This window comes from Ursus maritimus, unplaced genomic scaffold (assembly GCF_017311325.1).
Source record: "Ursus maritimus isolate PB19 unplaced genomic scaffold, ASM1731132v1 scaffold_13, whole genome shotgun sequence".
Lineage (NCBI taxonomy): Eukaryota > Metazoa > Chordata > Mammalia > Carnivora > Ursidae > Ursus > Ursus maritimus.
Window position 1 is genome coordinate 28,955,585 of NW_024423675.1, and position 20,473 is coordinate 28,976,057.

Consider the following 20,473-nt stretch of genomic DNA (forward strand, 5'->3'; position numbering starts at 1 on the left):
TGTATGAAGCTAATTAAGGGATTATATGGCTGTGCCTTTTTTTTTAAGTAGAGAGATTTGAGCATACTTATATACAGCTACTCAACATGAAATGGCTAAAATACAGGATAGAGATGGAGTGATTTACCTGTGGTGGAATACCAGTTAAAGGATTAGCATGGATAGGACAAGGAAGACCTTGTAATTGAGGGAATTCTCATGGGCTTTACTATTTGTGAACCAGGAAGCCACATGTTTATCTGAGAATGATGAGGGAAACAATGGCAGGCAGTACTTGAACGAGAATTTTGAACTACAACTGAGGAATATGGGAGCTAGAGATAAATGTAGACGGACAGAAGGATTATTTGGCAGTGTTAAAGATCACAGGAGATGAGAAGTCATCAATTTACAGTGACTTCGATAGTGAAAACTGCTTCTAGCCTTCAGCCAACCATGGTAGACTTGGGAAGTGGGAGGCAGTCATTTAGTTGGACAGGGTGTTTTGTCATGTGAAGATGACATGGGGAAAAGGGTATTAACTAATACCATTTTGAAGCCCTGAATCAGTGTCTAAGGCTGGCTGCAGATGGAGTTAACTTTCACAGATTCAGAATTATGATCGGTACACAAAGCATCAGCCCATCATGTTAATACCCTTCAGTGGTTCCTAATTGCTTTGCATGTTAATGCAATCTATTGGTAATCAGCTTTAATGTCCTCCAACTGTTAGCTTTCTTTTATCTAACAGTTGTGGATGTTTTGAAAGGGAGAGTCTCAGGCAGAATTGGAATGAACTATGAGGAACACCCAGTTTACAGAGGCAGCCAGCCTGCCTAAATGTGTACTCCTCCTTTTGTTCCTCTGAAAATGTTCCTTCCTTATCATCCACAAACTTCCTTCATTCTCTTCCATTTCAGGGAATTTTATTGTTCATTTACTCCATCAATAAATATTTGAGTAGTATGTTCCAGGCACTGTAATTTAAAGTTCGGTTGGCATCACCTGAACTCCAATGTTTAGTCTTAGTATCTTTGGACATGGAAGACTTTGAGATTTATTCTTGCTTCTAACATGGTGAGAATAATGAGATATAGCCAGGACTTTTTCAGAGCTAATGGGTCATGCTGTAGGACAAGGTGCCAAAAACTCACAAGGGAAAATAAGATAACTGCATGAAAGCACCAAGAGCAAACATGTCTTGCTTAGAGGGACAAGACTCATTTGCACTTTCAATCTTTACCTGTCTGATAATATTTCTTCTGTTCATTATGAGATATTGGTGGCTATGGTGATGGAAGTTTCAATCTATATACTAAATACTATATATTTTCTTTAAAAAATTTTTTTTAAAAAGATTTTATTTATTTGAGACAGAGAGCACAAACGGCAGATGTGGGGGTTAAGGGGCAGAGGGGAGAGAGAAGCAGGCTCCCCACTGAGCAGGGAGCTTGAGGTGGGGCTCAACCTCAGGATCCTGGGATCATGACCTGAGCCGAAGGCAGACGCTTAACCGACTGAGCCACCCAGACACCCCTATATATTTTCTTAATGTTTATTTATATGAGCTTGATTTTGAAATAGCCTCTTCCTGCCTCCCACTGGACTAAAGTCCAGGAGGGCAATGACTAGCAGAGGATATGTGTTCAAAAATATTTGTTAGATGAATGACTGAATCATGCTGATAGATTCCATGAGCCTAGTAAAGTTTTCTAGACTCTGAAAGCCTAGACTGGGTTCTGTTAAAATCCAGTGACGCCAGGGGAACCACAGCTACTGGGGAGTGAGTTTCCTGATATGATTAACACAAATTACTATAAACTCCCTGTGATAAGTTCAGATAGGTCAGCCATTTTCACTCCCTCTGATGTGATTGGCCATCCGTTTTCCATTTTCCATCTCAAATGTCCTCTAGGCAAATTGCATCTGAAAAACTCATCTGAGGAATCCAAATCATCACGAATTATTTCCTGTCTACCATTACAATCACAGTTAAAGACTTCTCCCACTTCATTTACCCTGTTTTCTTGTTCCACAGTGCTATCAAGTTCTGGGAGAAACAGAGTGGTGTGATGATGTGTTAATTATATTTTTATGCCTTAACAAATATCTAGTGCTTAGGAGCCAGCTTGGTTTCCTGCATAGATTTTTAATGCATAAACAAACAAAAGGCAATAAACAAAATAACCAAGGGCCTGATGCCTATATCTGTGGCTGTATTGGGTCTTTAGTTCTTTTCCCCCCCGATAAATCTAAGTAAAAAACTTAGTTACCTTCTAATATTCCTTACTTTTGCACTCAGTGGGTGTTGATAAATGGTAGAGCCTGGGGAGGTAACTTTTCTTGAGGACCTCATTTAATTTTCCTACTAAACACAGAAGTATTACCTATATTTTGCAGGTGAGGGAGCAGGCTCAGAGAGGTTAAATTACCAAATAATAGTAACAGGTATGGTGATACAAAGAGTAGCATTCAAATAAATGATTAAATGTAAATGCCAGGTGAGGTGAGTATTATTATCACCACTTTACAGACAGTGTCAGTTCAAAGAGAGGAAGTATTGTGTCTGGGTCCACTCAGTACTAGTATGTGAGGGAGGCTAGTGTTTCATTCTGATCTGTCGGACTACAGAGCTCTTGCTGGATGGCTGGGTTGTTTAACTAAGGGCTTTTCTCTCAGCAGGAGATCATTCCTGAGTGTGTACAGCTTTCCTGTAACAGGGAAATTACTGGATAAAATTGTATGCTGTCTTGTCCAATTATAAGATAATCAGTGCTGGGAACACCTTACTGGCTAAAAGTGAGTGTCGACACCTCTGTTCTTTTACCAGCATAGGTTAGTCTTGCTCTCAGGAAAGTAAAACATGATAAGCAAAAACAAGTAAAAACCCTGTTGATGTTTTCCGCCTTTGCCTTTTTCTTCCTTTTCTCCTGAGCTGGTGCCAAAGTAATCACCTAATACACAACCCCCAGAAGCATTATGCTGACAGATCCTGATGTTCCACGTCTGTGTTTTCATTTGAGCTGTGCAGTTCTATCTTCAGTCAAATGGAGATATGCTGTGAGAGATGCAGGATGGCATTTTTCAAAAAGCAGTGAGGATCACAGAGACTACTTCTTGCTCTCGGCAGAAAGGAAAAGCAGGAAAATAAAATAAAAATGAAAAATTGGAGTTTCTTCCATATTGCCATAGAAAGGTGCTTTTCTAGCTATGTGTTCTGTATACATTTAATCACATCAAACTAGCTAATAAAATAACAGCTCTCCTCCCTTGGCCCCATGCTAATTATTCTTGTTAATTATTTTTTAATTATCTTTCTATCACTGGTGCTAGAACAACTGTCATAATTTCCACCTCAGAGGCTCCAGACATGACATACCTATAAACGTAGCATAAAGAATGGTGGCTGGTGTGTGAATGTTTTCAAAGGAAACACAGAAGGGAAATCATATCCAACCACAGCTTCCACCATGTTAGCATGGGTAAGTCACTCCAATTGCTTCTGTTAATTATTCATTATAGGAGCACATACACACTAAACCCCTTAATTAGCTGAGGTTTTGCATTACTTAGTTCATATCTCTCTATTTGTCAGGTGTCTGACAGCATGTTGAACAAAGCAGAGCTCAAATAGCCTGCTACCTTGTCTAACCTTACTACTGGAATTAAAACAGCGATTAGCCTGCACACTAATTAATTATGTGGACCTTTGAGGTCTGCCTCATAATAACTAGCCCTTCTGTGGTCAAATGAAGCCATTAGCTTTATGCTAGGTACTCGGATAGGAGTCATTTGATATCTGTTCTCCACTCTCAAGTGATTTATAATCTCAATAGCAAGGCAAAATATGTATATATGACATTTTAAAATGTTGGACCAAAGGAGTGGTAAAGGTAGGAATCCAGAGGAGACTCTCAGGGCTGTTCCCCTGAAGGATGTTTGGGTGGGAGGATATTGCCCTGCATGGATAAAAGGTTAGCTTAGTGGTAGCAATGAGTATGGGCTATTCAGTGGGCCAATGGTCTGCTTGAGTTGGAGACTGTGAGAATATGAATAGGTAGGGTAAATATATACGGGCATGAAATATATAGCATAGATATGATATAAAGTGTTATTCATTTGCTCAGGATATTGTTGGCCGGCTTTCATTTCAGAGGCCTGAAACCCTGCAACACTCACAATATGGTTAGTTTTTCTTCCTTTCTATGAGATTAACAAATGATACCTAAAGACAGTCCCATCAAGATCTGAGTATTTGCTTCCCAGAAAAATAAATCTTGTATCATTGTTGCAACTGGAATATATATATATAAAGTTTCATGCAAGCTCTTTGTCCAGAAATTGGGTCAACCTATGTCTAATTAATGTGAAGTATCAGGGAGAGACCTGCCATTTAGAAATATTCTATATGACAAATACCATATGATTTCACTCACATGTGCAATCTAAAAAACAAAAAAATGAATAACCAAACAAAAAGTAGAATCAGACCTATAACTACAGAGAACAAACTGATGGCTGTCAAAAGGGAGGAGGATAGGGTTGGGCAAAATGGGTGCAGGGGACTGGGAGGTACAGGCTTCTAGTTAGGGAGTAAATCATGGGAATAAAAGGTACAGCATAGGGAATATAGTCAATGGTAATATAGTAGCATTGTATGGTGACAGATGGTAGCTACACTTGTGGTGAGCAGAACATAATGTATTAACTTGTCAAATCACTGTGTTGTACACCTGAAACTAATGTAACATGGTGTGTCAATTATACTTCAATTAAAACAAGAAAAACATAAAAATATTTTATATGAGCTCATCAGGTTAGATTAAATGCCATCTCTGCTTATAATTTCTAAGATAAGTTATAAGGGGTCTATACCCCCCCTCCATTAAAGCAATCAGTTGAAGGCAGGCCTTAATGCTCAAGGAGTTATCTATCTCTTCTTGAATATATGAGAAAAAAAATTTTAAGCGGAGTCCAACACAATGCTATAATGTCTAAATATGTTGAAATAATTGAGCAGTGTATTAACACTTTGACTGGTTTCCAGGTTTGTTCATCTTCTAAAAATACAGCCTTATTGCCTTCTTTTCTCCTAACAAGAATAGAGATCAAACTAAGGAAAAGTTACTCCTGATTTTGATAATGGTATAAATACATCCATTATCATATTTAATTCCTACACAACTCTATGCAATAGGTGTGATTATCTCAATCATTCCTATCCTTAGACATGAGTAAAAGGGGCCCCTGGTCAGTGTTCTGAGCCTAGATATTGAAACACAAAGGTTTTTCATTTATTTTTTTAAATTTTTTTATTTTTCAAGGTACGATTTTCTCCTTTCTCTCTCTTCTGTTTAGAATGAATTTGACTGTACAAGAATTATGGAAAGTAAAAGCATTAGCCAAAATAACTGTCCCAGGCTGGAGGATCTGAGCTGAGAGAGAGAGAGAGAGAGAGAGAGAGTGCATATCATGTCTTTTGCCCTGGGAAACTAGAAGAAAACCAGTGTTCTTGCTTACATCTGGCTGTCCCAAATCACCAGAGTGGATGTCTGGGCTGCCCAAGATCTCCAGTTAGTTTCATTCTCTTCCTCCCTACCTCACACCCTGTGCTTGGATAATGTAGCTTTGTTAGGTGCTTAGAGATGTTTGTAAATCATGAGTCAGAAAGATATCCCTCTGGCACTGCAGTCACCATCCAGGAGGCCTGGGAACCTTCTGCCCTGTCCAGCTCCAGCAGACCAGAACTCCTTCCCAGGCTTTCAGGGAGCAGGGGCCAGCCCAGGGAGAGCAGGGTGGCCCTCTGGCTCTGGGGAGTGAGCACATTCCATAGGAGAAGGCTTGAGAGTGGGGAAGAGAAGGCTGAGTGGAAAATAGGCTATGTAGGGGGCATAGGTTATTTGATAACTTTCAGGTATTTAGACCTACGGTATGTTGGTATGTTGGCCCTCATTTGTCCTTTTGCCCTGGGGCATGCTAATATTAGGGGAGACCTGCTCTTAATTCTAGAGAGGAGAAAATTGAGGCTAAAAGGGATTCAGTTAGTTCCCCAGTGGCTGGTAAATAGCAGAGCTGGGATTTGAACACCAATCTGCTGACATTAGAGTCTCAAATTTTGAGTAGGGTGGAGACAGTTTCCCTCTGTAGGGAGCTTTTTAAAATATAGACTTATGTGATAAATATAACTTATAGAAGTCCAAGGAGAAAAACCACCTGAGAAAATCCTGTCATAAAAAGATTTGTACAGTGTTCTAAATGCTATTAACCTTAGATGAATAAGAATTGGCCTTGGCTCTTAATCCAAAGGTTCCCAGAGGTCTGTTTCATAAACCTTGATTCACCAAATGCTAATAGTTTTTACACAGGTGCGTAACACAACAAATGTTCTCAAATTGAGAAGAGTGGGAAATGCAAGGTGAAACAAAGTAAAATATCATTCTTTATTGCAGCGATTCTCAGAGTCTTAGATTTACTTATTTGGATTTCTGTGGAGTAAGTAACTTCTCCCCGCTACTTGCTGATTGACCTGTTTTGTGGCACGTGTTGTGGATGTAGTGATTTGTAACCCCTCTCCTGTTGACTCTTCCGTTGGAGACCGTGGAGGGAAGCAGCCCAATAGCTGCTCTGACCCACAGGGGCCAAAATTAATGGTTCCTGTGTCTGGCTAGCAGTTGAGTCCCTGGCCAGTGAAGGAAAGACTGATCGGCAGCCATGACAAAACCAGTCTTCAAGTCACCAGTATAGTCCTGATAGCCAAGGGAACGGATTCGAACCAAAACGTAAGAATGTTTGCTTTTGAAGGTTAAGCTCCTAGGCTTTCCACATAAATGAAAAGCAAACTGAAAGATGGTACCTTTGCTTTTATCTTTCTGCATTCAGAAAAATAAGAGAAGAAATGCCCATCTAAGTAAATTTGGACAAAGTCAGATAAGAGAAGGAAATGGAAATTATTGAGTATTTGTGCCTCTGGCTAGTAGCATTAGAAACAAAGCATCCTCAGCGTGGGTGAAGGAAGAAAATTATGAGCTACAAATATTTTATATTTTAAAAAAGTCTTACTGCTGCAGGATAACAGAAAAGTCTAGAACATGTTATTATGCGATGTGCTTACAAATGGAAAGCATGATGAAAGCATATGAATGGGAGCATTATTGACTAATTTTCATGTGAGAAGAAATTTAAGAGTGAGTTAGTGCTTTTCTAAAAGGCTTAATAAAGCTACTAAGAGAAAGTATATGTTACAGATCTCCAGGACAAAACAGATAAAGCAAAGAAATATATGAAATAGTAAGAGAGCAAGAGAAAATAACAAGATTAGACTTATGGGAGATTTCTAACTTCTTTTTGTGATGTGTGACTTATAAAACTTTTGAGAAAAGGTTAGAATGAGGAAAAAGGACATGGTGAACTTTCTGAATGCAGATCATAGATTTTCTTTAACTTGCAAAGCCCCAGCTGACAAGGGCTTCTCAAACAAGTTTGGTTAGGGTGAAATTTTCAGTCCAGCTATACATAGGTGTCAAACATTCTCATATACATCAGTAGAAGTATAAATCAGTGCAAACTTTCGGGGGTAGTATCTACCCAAAGAAAATATTCTTTGTATTCTGCAAATGTACAGCAGTGAACACTGTCCCAATAGTCCCTGACATTCAGTATGATTCTCAGAATAGTATTAGCTGGCACTGGGTAAGACTCAGTTTCTCAGTTACTCCGCCACTTTCTCAGGGCAGCTGTGAAGACGTCTTGCAGTTGAGTGCATCCAGTCTAAGGAAGTCCCTGTTTGGACATCGGGCCGTGGTCAGTAGGCTTTCAACCAGCTGCTCCTGGGACATAGAAACAAGAGAATCAAATTAAAAGAACAATGTAAATAGCTTATGAAGTGAGTAAGTAAGAAGTTAAACTTGGTATTTGTATATATGTGTAATTATGAATACAGTGCTGATTTTTACATACTTTTTATACAGGTAGGCTTCACAATCCTGCTCAGTAGGAATTGGCCGCATCTTTCTATATCCTGGGTGAGTGGGAGCCAAATTGTAGCACATTCATCTCTTCCTCAGGCTCTTTGATTTTTGTTTCTGTTCATTGGCTTGGCTTTTTCCTAAAAGATCTAACTCTGAAAATATCCTGGCTCATTTTTTCATTTTAAGCAAGTTTTATTGTGCATTTCTGCCTTTACCACAATTGCTACTAGCCCAGTGCTACTGCTAGTCGTTTTCATTTAGCTCTGTTTATGCTGTACACTTGCAGTCTGCTATGGAGTTAGATACGTCTCTCTGTTGAGTTAGGAAAAATGACAACTTTTCCTTTAATCTGTTGCATTGAAGTTTTTCTAACATAGAATTATGAGCTCTTTTTCTTTGTCCCAAAGGCATGTTTTAAAAAATTGGGTTACCAGTGTAACAATTTTTTTGCCAACAAACAAATTTAAACATTCAATTGCAAACCACACATTTTGATTGGTTGTTTTATATGGAATAAGTACTAAGTAAAGTGCAAGAAGAAAGTATACCTGCCTTCAAAAAACTCATAATCTAGTGGAAGAACGAGGTAAGGAACAATGTAATACTATAATATGAGATCTGCCATAGAGGTTTTTGAAATGCTCTCCTTGTCCTCTTTGACAGAACTCTCCTGGTTTTCCCATTTCTCTGGCTTCTGTTAATTTTTATTTTTCTACTGCAGACTTTTACTGTCTACGTGGGCAACAACTTGGGGCCAGTTCCTTGAGGGCTGGTCCTGGCCTCTTCTCATATTCTTTCCTCAGGCTGTTCTCTCTGTCTAGGCCTATTATTTTAATTTGTATACGGAAGACTCATAAATTTTCTCTTTACTGAGAGCTCTACTTTGAGTTTCAGACCTATATGTCCTAATTTTTATTTTTACATCTTTCCAGGGAACCTCAGACTCAACCTAATAAAAGACTGAACTCAGTATTTCCCCCTGCCTATCCCTGCCCCCAAATCTGATCATCCTCCAATACCACAATGTCAGTGAATGGTACCAATATCCATTCCCTTGTTCAAGATAGAAAAGGACAGCTCCTTTTTGTTTCCAGTGCTCAGTCTATCGTTAAGTTCTATTGGTTTTCCTTTCTAAATTTTTCTCACTTAGATTATTATAATAGCCTCCTTTCTCCACTCTCAAATCTATTTTTTTTTTCACACTGAAGCCAGAAAGATCCTTTCAAAACTCTAATCCCATAAAGAGAATTTTCTTCGTAAAATCTTTGTACTTTTCTGTTGTTATTTTTTAATATTAACTTTGTCAAGAAATAATTTACATACCATAAAATTCACCTTTTAAAGTTGCAATTCAACAGTTTTTAGGAAATTCATAGAGTTGTGCAATTATCATCACTATCTAATTTTAGAACATTTTTATCATCTCAAAAAGAAACTTTAAATATCCATTAGCAGTCACACTCATTCTCACTCTTCCCCCAGCCCTGATGACCACTAATGTGTCTTCTGTCCCAATGGAGTTGCCTATCCTGTAAATTTCCTATAAATTAAATTATACAACCCCCTTGCTTTTTGGATAAAGACAAAACTCAATTAACCTTAGCTTTAAAACCCTACAGAGCCTGGCCTCCATTTCTTCTCATGTCTCATCTAAAATTATGTTTTCCCTGATTCTCTGGATTCTAATTACACTGGGCTCCTTTCCTTACTCCCCACTTGTCATGCTTCCTGTTGCTAAAGGTCTTTGCGTGTGTTGTTTCCTCTTTCTCCTCTTCTCTGGTAAAATCTGCTTCACTGTTCAGCCAAAGCTCACGTACCACTTTTTCAGGATGGCCTTTTCTGACCCCTTCTGGCTAGGTCACATCTCCCAAGTACAGGATCTGATGACACTGGTTGCTTCCACTTTGCAGCATTTCCCAAATTATAACATCCTTTTGTATTTGAAATTATTTGATTAATGCCTTTTCTTTAGTGGTCCACGCTCCATGAGAGCAGGGTTATACTATAGTAGCCCCAGTATCTAGCACAGAATCTGACTCATGTTGGACCTTATTAGTATTTGCTTAATGAATGAAAGAAGTTGGGAATAAAAAGATTTATAGAAAATAGGTACTGAAGTTGAGCTGACATTAGAAAAAATATGAAAAAAATATGAAAAATATAATGCAAACTTTAGTAGTGAGAAGATGCAGCAAATATGAATGGGATTGGCTTCTGGTGTGCTAGAATACAACTGTAGCTCATCGTTTGGCACCTTCTTGCCTCATCTTCCCAATCTGTAAAGCGTGTATTACATTTCTCTTTTTACGTCCCAGATTAATTCAAAGACTCAAATGAGGTAATGTATTTATATAAGATAGGCAAACCATATGGCATAAAAGTGTTCTTATTAAATAACCCGGAAATATATACTCAATAATCTTAGTTATCATAAGATATAGAGCTAGATTGTATGGAAAATTGGAAGAATGATAATTTTTCCCCAATTGTGTATATAAAGCACATATTTGCCAATTATAAAGATTGAGTTTCTTTTCTTGATTGAAAAGAATGTGAAAGTCACTTTGCAATTTTATGAAAAAGAGAAGCGGTTGGATCTAAGGTAATAAAGATGACATATGTGACAACAGCATTAGACGGTAGCCAAAACAATGAGCATGGGCAGAGATCTCTAAGATCATAGACACTGAACCAGTAAGGTGTTAAAGGTGAGTTTACTGAGCTGGATTATGTAACATTTAGTTAGGAAGAAAAATCAAAACTGTATATGGAAATGGAGGTTTTATTAAAAATAAACGTTTACTTTTATATTATTAACTATATTAAAGTACTATAATTCAGGTATTCCTCTGATTCTGTGTGCTTTAAAACTCATCAGTAGGTTGTGTGGGATAAGAAATGTATGTAGAGACCACAGCATCCTGGAGAGAAGGAAGATAGGTGTTAGCATTAAATACAGTGCCTGTGTAATAAAATAAGTATATAAATGTGTTACATACATTGATACATGATTCCTATGGGCTTAATGTTTGATTGGGTTGTACATACCCAGGAACAGAAAGACCACTAATGAACACTTATTCTCCTAATATTGTAGAATTTTAGGATGGACAGGACCTCAAGTATCACTGTGCTATGATTCAAGGAGGGTATGGCTCTCTTATAGGCTTATAGCTAGTTAGTGACAGAAATGCCTCGCAGAGATATTGAGATTTCCGATCTAATGTTGTCTTTTTACTACTACTATCTGCATTCCTGAATTAGGAATATTTTCAGCAAAGAGAAGAAAAATGGTAGAATTATGGCAAGTAAATATTCTTGCTGGATGAGAAAGGTAACTTAAATTATCCTTTTGACTCCATCCCATCTGTGGCTATCTCCATTTTTAGTTATACATCCAGAGGTTGGCTTGTTTACATTCCCACTTGTAGCCATTGTGCAAGGGCATCAAATCAAGTGCCAGCATTATTACCCTTTGAATTTTAGGGCTACCATGATTAATGTCCATAGAATAATTATTCAGGGCTTTCATGTCTAAGAATAAGCAGCCAGTCTTTGGGTTCATGGAGAAGCCTCTTGGGATAGTGGAACTATGAATATGCTAGGGCAGCCAGTGTTTGATGCCTGTATTATAAGCTTAATATTTGATTCATAAATATAAGTGGGGAATCAAAGATACACATATATTTGAGTAAAATAAAAAGCATGAAAGAAAAGGACAAGAATAAACAGAGGGAAAAAACTAATTTTTTTCGAGTGAAAGAGAATTTTAAAAAGTTCTAATTTGTACATTTGGAGTATTTCAGGGAAGAGCTAATTCATAGAATTAGAATTGGCTGCTATGTAAAATAATCAAGCAGATGGCAGGAAGTAATTATTGTGCATTATAGGTATGATCAGTAAAATAAAAAAATAGAAGTGCTGGGAGATAAAGTTTGAAAATAGTTGATAATGTAGAAGAATAAAGGCAAAGAGAGAAAAGGGAGAGGTATGAAGGGCAATCCAGGAGATCCAGTATTACTCTAATAGGATTTACATAAGGAAGGGGACAGAGGCAACAGATGGGAAGAAATCCAAAAAGACTATAGGAGGATTTCACTGCGATGAAGAAAATTTAAGAGTTGATTGAAGACCAAATAGAATAAAGGAAGCTATATCCATTCTAGATCTATCTTAATGAAGGTTCAGAATTAAAACAAAGAGAAGGGCTTCAAAGTTTCCAGGGCACATGAAACAATTTGTAGGCAAAAGGATGAGAATCTGATTGTTGAAGTCTTGTCAGACTTCTCCCAAGACTTGGGCAATGATATATATTAGAAGCCAAGATATAAAGTTTTGGAAATCTGAGCAAAATTATTTTGAACATAGACATTTTAGCCCACCTAATCTATCAAGTGTGAGAGCAAAAGGAGAACATACTCAAACTTGGAAGGATGTTACTTACCATCAACTTAAAAAGAAAAAAAAGATTAAGGATGTAGTCCACCAAAACACAAATGGAAACTAAGCAAGAAGACAGCACAGAAATCAAAAAAAGTATGAGATTAAATTTGGAATACTATTAAAAGAAATGTCAGAATGAAAAACGTGCATCAAATTTAGAAGAGATAGTAGCAGGTCTCCGAGAAGATTGTTTTCAAAAAAAAAAGTTATTCCATTCAACATATTTTATTAAGAAGCTGGATGCCTTAGTTATTTGGCCAAGGAGGCAGACATTTCTTTTGTGAACAAGAAAATAAATGTGGGAATTGAAGGCAAATATTAAACTTTCAAGAGAAAACAAACAAGCTAACAAGAAATCTACCCAAATAAATGAAACAAATTGAGTAATTGAGAATTTAAAATAAATAACTCATTTGAACACAAGCCTTCGATATTCTTCAAGAAGCATAACTTTCAGAATAAAGTTACTTGTCTTTTTGTATTTGTCCAATCACTATACTTGGTTCTATAGTGAATAATATTTACGTAATGATAATATTAATGGTTTTTAGTCTTTAGAATTGAAACTTAATTTTAGTTATAAACACATGAAAATTTGGTAATGGAAAAGCAATGGTATATGATAGCAGGTTGAATGAAACATGGGAAGGACAACCAGAGAGTGAAGTAGCAACGATAATGTTTTCATTTTCCAGAAGAGAGAACTAAACAAGTGTGTGTTAAATTCTATCCAGTTTCCAGGGCTAGCTTGGTCAATAACTACTTGTCTCATTCAATCAGGTAAAAAGTCACTCTGTGATAATATTTCAACTATAAAATGAAGGTTTAGGAGTGTATAATATCCATGGTCATTGAGATAATATCCCAGTTCTGAATATAGATTTCAAGTAGCAATCTGAGAAGGCGAAGAAAAATGTCTACATAAAAATGTAAAGTTAACAAAGTGCCCAGAATTCTTGAAAAAACAGGAAAATACTTAAAATTTGATATATATATATATATGTATATAGTTGAGATATATATATCAGACAATGTGTATGAAATTGATAAGTGTACTTGAAATATTTATCAAGGAAGATAGCATTATAACCATAATAACTAACATTTACTGAGCATCTACTATGTGCTAGATATGTTGCAAGTAAATAACCTGTAATATACAAAGTAAATGCAAATTGATAATTACCACCAGAATTTGAGAGGATGGAGGTGATAGCAGAAGCATGGTGGAAACACTGAGAAGAGTAACAGAAGAGAAGATATACTGTAGAAGTTTGCCAGTGGTGTGGAGGACATGGGTGATGCTAGTATCAAATTGCCATAGTGCATTCTGTCTGGCTATATTTTATAGAGTGAATGTAACTCTTTAAAAATTTTTAAATGTTATTATTTATATTGTGACAGAAATTACATCTTTGGTAACCATTTCAGTATAAGATGGAAAAATTGTAGAAGTCAATATTTGAGGGAATGCAAAATTATTCAGAATTATTTCTGATAATGCAAGTAAGTAAGTATGAAGACCAGTTTAATAGTCAACCTTTGATTTCCTTTCTAATTTTTAAATTCTGTGATTCGAGAAACATGTATTTAAAAATATAGAAACAAGTTGTTAGTTAATAGTTGGCAGATGTTTTGGGATAGCAGTATCACTCAGCTGAGGTTTTGTTTTCTTCTTTGAACTCATATTTCCATTATATTTTTCCAGTGAATTTTACTCTAATACAATACACTTTTATGCTTCTTGAAGTCTTTTATTTGGTCACCTATCATATTTCTATGCAACAAAAATAATTGTATAAATTTTTAATTTTTAAAAATTTTCTGGACATAAAGCTCTAAGTGTTAAAAAATTTCTTCTAGATTGAGTTTCATGAAAATTATTATTATCCAATTGATCAAAACAACATAATATTATAGATTTTGATAAATACTAAATATAAAAAAAGAAAATATTATTGAGAAGAATCTCTTAAGAAGAATAGCCTATTTGCTCCTGGATGAATATTAGTTATTATTTGATTAAGGCAAGGTTCAACATCAACTAGTTTTATGTTTTTATATTCTATGTATATGTAAGCTCTGAAAAAACTTATTATCATAAATAAGAAGATAGAAAGGGAAGGAGTTTTGGGAGAGTAACATCACTCAATTCCCTGAACTCCTTCCAAGTTATGTGCCAAAAATTCCTATAGTGATCTATCATCAAAAATATTTTTATTAATCTATTAGTTGACAATTCAATTAGGTTCTCTTCAATTTTGATCCTGAGTTGCAGAAAGATTTGTCACCCTGTCATTAGAGTCATTTTATTTCTCGATTTATAGGAAGTATACCAAAAGGGCTTTTTTTACTGAGATGTATTCAATAGCTGTTATTATTAGTTTTGATACACAATTAATGATAAGTAGTCTTGATAAAATGCTTTCTTTTCACACACTTTCAATACACTATTGTTAAAATCTCATAAGTATAGAATTAGCTAATTTATGGGAAATGTTTATTTTACTTATTTGGCAAAGCAGTCCTCATGTCAAACCAATCAGCCAAATCAGATTTACTATCTGTCAGAAAAAGTGACTTTGTTTCTTAATCCAGTTACATGTGTTAATATGTGTATTCATGAAACCCTTTCACATCTGAATTCTAAATCTGAGAGAGATAGTAACAGCACTGAGTCCTGCCAAGACTTTATTGCTTGGATGGAATAAAGCAATTTTGGAGTTGAGTTGTGTAAGTGATTGGAATCTTGGGTGAAAATGTCTTAAGATGCATAAAAAGAAGTAAAGAAATATTAGTCCCACTCAAGCATATCTCTAGATTTGACAGAAGCTGGGCTCCAAAAGATGGGGGCAGAAAAGAGATATTTACATCGTAAAACCAGGTACTCTTGAAATGAAAAACATGAAAATCTGATGGTAATACTGCTAATGATTCTCAGGAAAAAAATAAAGGGGAGACCAACAAAGAAATCACTGACACTTCACAGAAAATACTGTGATGAATTCAGGTTCTTAAGTTCCCCAAATATGGAATGCATGTAAAACTGTGGCAGAGGTCTGGAAGAATATGAGAACAGGTAGAAGGCTAGAACAGTAGAGAATTGTGACAGTGCTACCAAGGGCAGGGAGTGAGCTGGACAAGGACAAGATTAGCCCACAGTGGCCCTAGATGCTGTATTACTTTAGATGACAGGTACTTCTCTACTCAGCTATTTTTCTTCCATATTGAAGATCAATAAAATTAGTTTTCTAACTGGAAAAGTAGAATAAAGTCTGAAATACATGATGAAACAATAAAAGACACTAATCCCATTTAAACAAAATCAGTTTAATTTTAATGAATTGCCCTATCATTTATAGAAAGGATTTATAAACACAGTTGCAGAGTTTCCATCAGTAATATCTAACAAATCATGATGAACTGGGAGGCACCACATGAGGAGACTGATAACTTTTCTAAAAAAGCATACATCTTAAAAATTGGGTGTTGATATACTCAATGTCAATGCTAAAAACTTGCTAGAACTAAAAACTAAAGTAATTAACTAATGATCTCTTACAAAATACCTCTTACCTCTCTCTTTCAAGGACCAGGCAGAATCTGTAGGTAAAAACCACAGGAGACCAGATCACAACTCAAGATAAGATAAATTTCATTAAAATTTACAGTGGCCCAAACTTGAACCATCATTATATCTACATGTCTATTGAGAATGCAAGCAGGGGACAGACACTGAAGCAAAGACATCACCACAGTCTGAAGGGTACTTGGGGGGCCTCTTTTTGGGTGGAATTCTATTTAGGCAATCTCAGAGATTTCAGTCCCAATTCTTAGTTTCTCGAATTCTATGCAGCTGCCTTGAGTGAATGGAATAGACCTGCTTTAAAAGCACGAATTTCTTTGAATGCTTTCTAAGTTTCCCCCATCAGCCCTTGGTAGGAGATGGTGTCAGGTAGCCGGTCTGGAGAAGTGTGGAAGTGCATGTGTGCATCCTTGGTGAGGGTGGAGATGGAGAAAGAACTGCTCTCTATAAACCTGGGCTGTATGGATCATCAGCACAATCCACTGGGAAGACCAATGGGGTGTGGGGTTTGGCTTTTCTTGGTGTTAAGATTTATCTGCCTCACGTTTAGTCTCTGAGAGGTCTTTGCTGCTCTTACAGATTTGGAGGCTCTGAATCATTGACAAAATCTCCTGTTTGGTTTGCTGCCATTGTATCTGCCCCTCGCTCTGAAGAGTCAGTTCTGTGTTTTATTGATCATTCTGCATGCAGAGGCACCGTATTGGCTTCATCACCACTGTGCTCATGGCTTTCAGTTTCTGCCTTGTGGGAACAGAGGGGCTATCCAACCTTCCTCAAGATTTTGAATATATGCATTTGTAGGAATTCATTCGTTTTCCATGGCAAAAATTATTTGAAAACTACAGGTCTTATGAAAAGCAGGAATAGAGTTACTTATAAGATAGCTCTAAGAGGTGCGTACATGTGTATGTGTGCGTGAATATTGAGATGAGTGGTTTCAGGCATACATTGAAGTGCAGTTGCATTTTTCTGTGTATGACAGACTCTACTCAGCAATCTCTTAGCTTCCTTTATTTACAAACCAGGAACTTCAGCTGTTCTATTAAAGACTGAATGTGAAAGCTGAAGTGCTTCGCCGATACAGACATCAAAGGGACTTACGTGTACTTTCCCCCATTTGTTTTAGCTGGTTTTTCCCTTCATGCCTGATATCAGTCAGAGAGAGTGCTAGAGTGTAATACCTCACACCTCAGAGATTAAACACCTTCTCAGTTGGTATTTCTGTTTCTACTTCATTTCCTGCCACCTTCTATCATAAGCACCTTGCACCATGTCATGTACGCTCTTGGTTCTGTCTGAGCAATGAGACTGTGTTTTTCAAAAACATTATTCTGCAGATAAGTACACTCTGCCTTGTCTTTGACATGAGCTTAGTTGCTGAATGAATAGCTTTTTTGGACATTGAGATAAAATTATAATAGAGTCTATAATAGCAATGCCAATCACGGATGGCAGAAAGGCTGTTATTCTTGGACTGTTGTAAATCATGCTAGATTTCCCATGGCTTAATCTAAAAATGCTACCCTGTCAGTGGTGGAGGCTTACATTTTGAGTTCCCAAGAAAAATATTTCAGAAAGAACATCCTACTCTTCTTTACTGTGTAATAAATAAGTTCTAGGAAGGACTCAGATCATCTAAGGAATTACTCAGGTGGCATTTTCACTTCTGTACCTAACCCTGCAGGATCCAGGCAGTTACCACATTCACTTGCATGTAAAATGATTCTTATTTGTACTGAATTGTATTTTTGTTGGTTTGTTTTATTTTTCTTTTGCTTGAATTAGAAGCACATGTCTTGAGATGGGTGAGAAAGTGTGGATTTTGGAGCTCTGTGTCTAGGCGGCAGACCTACAAGAAGGAAGAGGCAGGTTGGAGGACCAGTTAGGGGTGAGGAATCAACTCCTAAAAGCAAGAAGACCTGGAGTTAGGTATTAAAAGAAAAAAAAAAAAGCAAAAACAAAAAGGAAGTGTTTTCAAATATTCTACAGATCTTCATGGAATTGGTATGTTTTTAAGGGTAAATGCTAAGATATAGTGTAATAAATCAGACTTTGTGTTTCATTTGCCTACTATCTTGAGAGATATTTCATTTTTTTATCTGGAGAAGGTGGCTTTTCATATAATTTTCTGTTTACTTCTGTATTCCTTCTCTATACATCTCAGTCACTAAAAAGCAAAGTAATCATCACTGTGTAGCTATAATAACAAAGGGGCTGTGGACTGTTTCTCTCTAAGAAAAAGACCTATTTCAAAGTATGTTCCTATCTAAAGGCCTATTGTGAGTTTAGGAATCTAAAATCCACAAATTATAGTAATATTTTATAAATAACCACTTAAATGAGTCAATACTTAAAGGGACCCTTTAGGAAAATTATAAGGAAATAATAGGTCAATTTAGATTTAGAAAAAACATTAGATTATTTTGCTCAATAATTGCTATTGAAAGATAAGCAAAACGAGGCTCAGAGAAATTGAAAATTGTGTCGTAAGTATTTTTTTTTTTTTAGTCTGAGTTAGATGTGAAATCCTGATTTCTTGCATGTTATTCCTGCGTTCAAGCTCTCTGGAATATGTTTGGTATCTTCTGTAATGGAAATGTTCATAACCAAACCTACCTATTTTGTAATATATATAAAATTTTTCTAAACCAGAAAAATGTCTCTAATCATAAATTGTCAATTGTAATGAAGTAGCAATAAACATCTAAAATATGACCAATTTCCTCTATGAAAAAAGAAAATCTAAATATTGAGTAACCGAACAACCAATAAGAAAACTCCAGTTCATTACAGCTGTGCTCTCCAAATTACAGCCACAACCTTAAGATTAACGTCAGACACAAACTAAAATTAGGTAATGTTAGCTTGAAACAAACCAGTTCCCTCACCTGTGAAGGTGGGAATTTGACCCATAATAGTTGTTATATAACTGCTAAGAGGCAGTTTACTGACTCCAGGTTCATGAAATACTTGAATTTCTGGATAGTATATTGAAGGCATCCTTGTCTCCTATGTCTCAGTCATCTACCACCAAAAACTGCCTATGTGAATTAATTCTAAAGTGGAAAAGACATTGTCATTTCTGACATTTCTGCAGCCTCCCTTAGAACCCAGCACAGACTCTGTCAGGTACACACTACTAGCACTATTCAAGTCCGTAAATCAAGATGTAGCTAAATCACTATTTTCCCCAAATTCATTCTGCTGAATGTTCCAAAGGATATTAACTGATGTGGGTAAAGGGTTTTAGGGAACATACTTGGGAGAGGTAATATGCAGTTTCCCCAAATTCTAAACACTGCACATACTTCACTGTATATCTTTTAGCACTAAAACACACTCTGGGCAACTTACTGAAGACCTGGGATTATTCTGAAGTTGTCCAAGTACATTTCTTCTACAGCAACCACTGCACACGTTTAGGGAAGATCCTTCTTTATTAAAGTTCTGTAGCACTTTTCTCAGCCTTTGACAAAACGTTGGATGGGAGGGGGAACATATTTCATTTCATTTAATCCTCTTTGCTACAGATTTGGTAGATACACTTCTGGTTAAGTTTTGGGTATTGAAACTTGTTTCCTCTCAGACATTTTAAAATATCAAATGTCAACAATGTCCTGAGACTAGAATGATGAAAATTAAGTCTCCTAAAAACCTAGTACAGGAAAGGAACTCAGTGCACTCCCTTTACGAAAAGGGAAGAAACATGGAAACTGGGATGTATGGCTCTTAACCCAGAAGACTTGCTACCACATCCAGCTGCCTCATCCTCTCCAATCCCATCTTCAGGAAAGTATACTGAAATAAAAGCTATAAAGAGAATAACTGAAATGAATACAGTGTTTTTAAAACATGTGCTGGCTGGTTTTATTAAAGAAAAATTTTGCACAATTTGCTCTTCACCAGTCTGTTCTGGCATGCTTCTAATGATATTAGAATCACTTAGAATATGAAACGGAATAATTTCACAATTCAGTAAATGGAAACTGGTAATCATCAAATTAACAGTGGTTATCTTCAAAAGTTATTACACTGTGCTGTCATTTCTCGAGTTTGATTGAAGATACCAAGAGCCATAGACCCTTCCCATGTGAGCTGCATCATATAAATCAGACTTGGTTTTATCACCAGCAGTTTAGAAAACCAGACTTAGGGAAAGAATTAGGTCTGGGAACACATGCATGGTCTTAATATAGCAAACGTTGAACTGATTGTTACAAAATCAGAACAGCAAGAATATTTGCAGTATTTTATTAATTAATTAAGAATTCAGAAGCTCAAAACATGATGTGTTATTTGTAGGCATTTCTATAAAAAAAAGAAGTTCTGAAAGATTAAACTCATTTGAAAGAATTGCATATTATAAAATGATTTATTTTGCATCATAAACTTTAATTATAAAACATTTCCACAGATGTTTTTCTATGTATTTTTCACAAAAAAACAGGTGAAGTGAGTGGATATGAACTGCACTTCACAGATAAGAATTCTGAAGCTC

The 20,473-nt window shown here is 36.3% G+C and overlaps 1 non-coding gene across 1 annotated transcript; it reads right to left on the reverse strand.

Annotated features, from left to right (window-relative positions):
* Nucleotides 1–20,094: 20,094 nt before the first annotated feature.
* Nucleotides 20,095–20,221, reverse strand: LOC121102347. Its single transcript, XR_005834464.1, has one exon. It is a non-coding gene; the product is annotated as a small nucleolar RNA SNORA72 (small nucleolar RNA).
* Nucleotides 20,222–20,473: the final 252 nt, after the last annotated feature.